This window comes from Toxotes jaculatrix, chromosome 17, assembly GCF_017976425.1.
Source record: "Toxotes jaculatrix isolate fToxJac2 chromosome 17, fToxJac2.pri, whole genome shotgun sequence".
NCBI lineage: Eukaryota > Metazoa > Chordata > Actinopteri > Toxotidae > Toxotes > Toxotes jaculatrix.
Genome location: NC_054410.1, coordinates 7,042,596 through 7,048,595, shown reverse-complemented (window position 1 = coordinate 7,048,595; position 6,000 = coordinate 7,042,596). Strand labels below are relative to the sequence as shown.

Below are 6,000 nucleotides of genomic sequence, written 5' to 3'. Positions count from 1 at the left end.
ACCATAAAGTAAACCCACCATAAATTACCATAAATTTTGAAATGCATTATTATTATAATGATTTAACAATCATTCATGAACACAGGATTTATAAGTCTGTTGTACTAGACTGCTTTAGTGTAGGTGTACCTATAGATTGGTAACTGAGTGTATCTATCATGTTTAAGTATGTTTAAATCTCCTGTGGTATTACATAAGGATTTTGTGATGTATTTTGAGTCACAATAGTTGTATGTTGTGATGTGTGTAACATCCCAAAAGGCAAATATCCATGTGTTGTTTATTATTTACACCCTGTACAGTGCTTTTAGAGTGCTACTTCTAATAGACAGTCTTGTCAAAATAAAAGGGTGTGTGTGGGGGGGGGGGGGGGGGGGTTGTCTGGTCTCTCTGCTCTTGTGCGCGTCCCCGTGAGTGTTGTGTTAGTGGGGTGTTGCGGTCCCTCCCTTCCCCTTCCCATGCTCGCCCCCCGAGGCGCGTGTCCGCCGCGGCCCGGTGTGTCCGCCAGGGGGCAGCTGTGTCTCGGTCTGAGGCTGCGCCGCTCCCGCTGCATCACAGAGAGGAAAATACCACCAGATGGCGGTTTAGGATTGCTGCTCTTCTCTCAAGGCGCGGTTCCGCTCGCACGGCCAATTTTCAATATTAAAAAACGCACACTATTAAAACGAAAATCGATTTATTGTTTCGGAAGGTGATAATCGATTCGGCGATGGTCGTTAAAGGTGAGTGTCTTGTGTTTTTGTCGTGTTTTGTGCGGTGGTAAGGGAGACGGAGCACAGATTAAAGATGGTGGACACAGACAGGGAAGACTGGTTGGTTGGGGGATGGGCGCTAGCGGCTAACGGAGGTGAATGTGCTTTCTCTCTCTTCCTCAGTTACATTATAGCCTAGCCGGAGCTGTTAGCTTGCGAGCTAGCCCCCCGAAATTTCGGCAAGACAACTTGCCAGAAGGGCAAGTGGTTGCCGCAGCGCCGGCCTGTTTTGCCACCGATTTCCAGCCGGCGCCGGAGTTTGGCTTGTCAACAAATAAAGAGCCATGCGGTGTGACGTGTTTTCTTGCTCTTTGCAAGGCAGGATTCAGAGCATCACCTTCCCTCATTTGCACAGCCGTATTATGATTGTACAGTATTGCCCTCCTGCCGTGCGGCGCTTTCTTTGCTTTAGGTTTGTCACCAGCTCAAACGCTACTTGCCACGTTGCTGTTGACTTCTTGTTGTTCTCAGCCTATGGCAGTTTTGGGTTTTTTTCTCTCAGATATTTACATTGTGAGACATTGAACTGTGTCAACATCAGCATCCCAGCTCCTTCTTGCCTTCAAGTTTTCAGAGTAGTGCTGACTTTTTTTGTACACGGCTAATAAACATGTTGCTTTTGCATTTTTTTTTTTTCTTTAATGAATGACACCACGTGAATGCATTTGAGATGTGTACGGACTCGTGCATGCTTAACAACATTATTATGGCGCTTCTTTCCCCTTCCCGCCCCCTTCTGTGCGGGAAGCAGGCAACACTGAGCGGGGGAAACATGAGTCACATTAGGGGGGATGGGCTCCACCAGCCAGCCCTACAGGTTTTAACGGACTCCACTTCTGGCTCCCCTCCCACACTGACCTCTGTGTAGTTAGGGGGCAGTTGATAGTGGGTCAGAGTGCCTCCTGGCAGTTTGCACGAATCTCAAAGTGTTGCATAACTGCTTTGTTTACAGTCGGCCATGTGATTTCTCATCCAGCCTGTCTTGGATTGCAATCTGCAGCCCGCTTGCCTGCCAACTTGAGTTCCATTATCATACACGGTTTCCACCTCACACTGCACAAAATCATGTTCCATTTACCCTGCAGAACAAGTTTAGCAATACATTTTAAACACTGTGAGAATTTAATTTGTTCATGACATTTAGGATGGCCCTTGTTCAGAGTTTTCAGAAGTAGTTTTATTCCGTCTGTGCTGTTGATGTTCTTTTTTTAAATATATGGCTGCTGAAATTATATAATGAACAAGTGCTATCTACAAGTTCAAATCTTTTGGGTGATTTTAAATAAACTAGCATCTCTATGAGCATATTCTGAATACACTTGTGAAATGTAGCTTATTTATATATGCATGGGAGGAAACATTATATTGTGTGCAGTTATCATGCAGTGGGATCTTGCATTCTCTAATAGTCTGATTTGGTATGTTGAAAAAAAAAAAAAAATACAGACCCACAAATTGAGTACTTTGTTCACTCATTCTTAAACACCGTTGCAGAAATTACATAAAAATTCAGTATTGCCATAAGCAGTACTGGTCTTTGATTTGCAACATTATTCTCAATTGCCAGCAAAAGCTTAGCTACCACAGTATATGGCAAAATCGTTGACTGTTTACAATTTTATATTGTCTTGCATTATAAATTGTCAAATTTTCTTCCCCTGGCATGTATATTGAGTTTAGCTTGAACAGGCATGAAGTGCCTGTTTATTTTTATATCCTTATTACACATGAAATGTGTAGTGTGGTTTGGGGTTATCAAGTGATTCCAAAGATAATAGGGCAATAGGGCAGCTACTATTGGGTATGACTTTTTCAACAGGTTCTGTTTTATTTTTATTTATTAGCATGCTAATGGTCTTTTTTTTTTTTTGAGATCACTCCCTACCCAGAATATCTTTTTGTATTTGTCTTGAGCTGTTACAGTGTTATCTGAGATCCTCACCCACTTCACACAAGACACACACGTGCAGACTATGACCTTTGCCCCTCCTCCATGTGACGAGTCATGGCAGGTCTCATGTTTTGATTCCAGAATGCAGTCAGGCTCTGCAGAGGTTGTTTACTTTTCCAGCAAGGGAATCATCAACAGTATTGTCCATCGCTGACGTACATGGGTTAACTAAAACACACAATTACAGTGGTCACACCAAACATGACACAGTTTATTAGGGTTCCAAATTGTTGGTTTAGATATAACCACATTAATAAGAATGTGTACACAGTTAGTCTGATGCCAAACAGAAGTGCTCTGTGTTGCGGCTTGTATTAAAGAAATCCTCATTGGAAATAATACTGTTAAATGGCTTTATTCCTGGGGGGGAAAAAAAAGACCACAGAGTCTAAATATCCACCTGGTTTTTATTTGTGTTTGTAGATGTTTCTTTACAATGATAAATATTCAGTTATACACCAGCCAGCCCCATAGTCAGCATATGAAGAACTGAGAATTACATTACTTTATTGTACTCATTAGTAGTATACACACATAATGTAGATTGTTGCAAAGCAAATTTAGGTTATAAATTGATCCGAGTGATGGCAAGATGCTGTATGTCTTAACTATTTTAAACACAACTGTGTTATCAAGTATTGCTTAAGAACATGAATCAAACTGGAAAGCGCAGACCTGGACTTTGTGTTGAATTGTGCCATTTGATAGTTCCTAGGCCAGAGGCTCTGAACTGCAGTGTACTTTTTGTTAGACCCATATGCTTATAATGACACAGCTCAGGAGATTATGTAATGGGCTTGACATTTGTCTGAGCCTATTACACGGTGATCTTGATTCAAGATGTTGGCTATAGAAAGAATATTTCCTGTTCATATTGTTGTCCAGCTGTTGGCAGTTTTAAGCACAGTCAAAGGAAAGGGAAGAAAAAATATTACTGCCATCTGCCCTCATTAGTCTGTTTAACTCTGCATGATGATAATAATGCCAGCGTTTATTTAAGCATTGAAACTAACTGAGGAGAAGTACTGCGATTACAGATAATTACACTCAGTGTAGGACCAATCCAAATTACAGTTTTTTCTATAATTATGTTTATATAAATAGTAAAATCAGACAGATACATGTTGGTGCATTCAGCCCAATATTTTTAATGCATTTAACATACTTGCAATCCCTGAAGTATTTACATAATTTATTATAAATCCATATATATATATACATGTAATTCATTTACTAGAATGTATGCTAGAATTACATGTGCATATGCTTAGGTTTTCTAAGTGAAATAATGGTGCTATATATATATTTTTAATTTTTTTTTTTTTTTTTTTAAAGGAAAGCTCTCCAGCATGCTTTTCTACCGTATATGCAAACAATCCTGCATAATGCCTAATGCTCTAAAACAGTTTTGTCACCCCTGGCTGGTTTAAGGCTTTCATTGTGATGTGGTTTCCTGTTGTGTAATTAGCTACGTTGCTGTTGTCAGACCTGCAGACTGTCACTCTTCTGGGCAGGGCAACTTAGGTCAAGTCAGGAATGAGATTGCTGTAAAGCCAAGCTGAACTTGTTTACATGACTGTAATGCTGGTAGTGGTGATGAATGATATTTGTGAAGAAGCAACTATACAGAGAAAATAAAGACGACAACACTTCCATTAGAAGCATAATAAACACAGAAGTAGCTGAAAATGCCAACTTGACCTGAATCATCAAGTTGCACAGTCTCTTTTGCACTGGTTTGGTCCGACCTGTGGCAGTAGATAAATCTTTTAAATGGCACGACTGTTGAGCCTGTGGTTGCTGTGGTTGGTCCAGGGTTATACAAAACAGTTCTCACAGTTTCATGAATTGCTTGCAGCCTCATTACACAGACATTAGGGTGATGTCAAGTATTGGTTCTGACCCTTTTTTTTAAGCCATTACATTTATGCAGAAACCTCAGGCATCATTAAGTTAAATATTGATTGGTTGGAAATGTCATGCACAGTGTTGTGCTAAAGTGCCAAGAGCTGTTGGCCAGGGGATAAATTGCGTTAACTGTGAGAGGTGTTGATTTGGGGCTATGACATATAGCAATAGCATCACTTTAGAAAATAATAATATACAGTGGTCTGAATGGTGCCACTGTAATATCAATATTCATAGAGCTGCTCAGGAAACCGAGCCCTTGTGCTATGATTGGAGCAACATATGATAAACCATGCACTAGTTATTAACAATCAATTTTCACCTCAGTCAAACCGCTCACTCGCAAAGTGGCAGCAAATGCAACAAACTTAAAACGTTTGGTAATCACAGTTTTTCTGCATTTAAGCAAAATTACACTGCTCAGTATTTACAAAGAGTTTACACAGCACTGACAGCTTTTCCTCTGTAGACATTTATGCACATATCAGTAAAGAAAAGATTTTCTGCTAAACCACAGGACAGGGGATTGTACTCGAGTGGTAATACATGCTGGCTGAGCTCTGGGGTTATGAGTATGTTGGAAATTTCCTAAATAATTGGAAAGGAAAATTGTAAGTTGTCAGATTACATAGTAATTCGGTGTTGACATAATGATAGGTCACATAATGTGAAGCTCTATTTCCAGTACCATAAGGGAAGCTTAATCTGTACTCAGAGTGTGTCTGATAATGCTATTCAGCTGTCAGGCTGAGCAGTAATAAGACTAGGTGCGTCACTTTACGTGTCTGTGTGTATGTGTGTTTTGGAGGTGTGTGATTTCTCCCTGGTATTCGTACATGGCTCAGTGGTTGCTAGGCTGAGCAAGCTGCTTTTACCTGCAGCTGACGCACAAGTGTGTTTACTGATGCAACCAAGCTATTGACTGGCAGCGACTATTACTCGCTTTATAAAGAGCTGAGAATGTTAGAATGATTTTCCTTTTCAGCCCACTGCCTAAATAAAGAATAACGCTGTCTCGTTGTGGATCTGACAGGAACATACTTGAACTTTTAGTGCAATTTGAAGTTTCAGTATTGTGACCTTGGTTCCTGGTATAACTTCTCCCCAGCATGTAGTTATTTTGTGTGTGTGTGTGTGTGTTATTGTTGTTGTTTTGTGTTTTTTAAAAAAAATTGATTTGATGTATGATTGTGACAGACTGATTAGTCAGTCTCTGGCATTTTAGTATTTACACGTGTAAAAACACAGACATTTATTTCACTGCGTTTCAAGGGGAAATACTGTGGCAGTGACACAGCTAATTTTGTTTGACAGCTCTAGTAACTTGGTCACATTGCAGATGAAGGTTTTACATTTGAAACATAAGCTCATAAAATGTGATGGATTGTT

The 6,000-nt window shown here is 40.1% G+C and overlaps 1 protein-coding gene across 1 annotated transcript in view; it reads left to right on the top strand.

The window, feature by feature from the left end:
- Positions 1-571: 571 nt before the first annotated feature.
- The window catches only part of stag1a (stromal antigen 1a), a 37,029-nt gene continuing 31,600 nt past the window's right edge, over positions 572-6,000 (top strand). The window contains exon 1 of the mRNA XM_041061026.1: positions 572-722. The gene's annotated coding sequence lies outside the window, so the exon portion shown is untranslated. The remainder of the gene's footprint in view (positions 723-6,000) is intronic.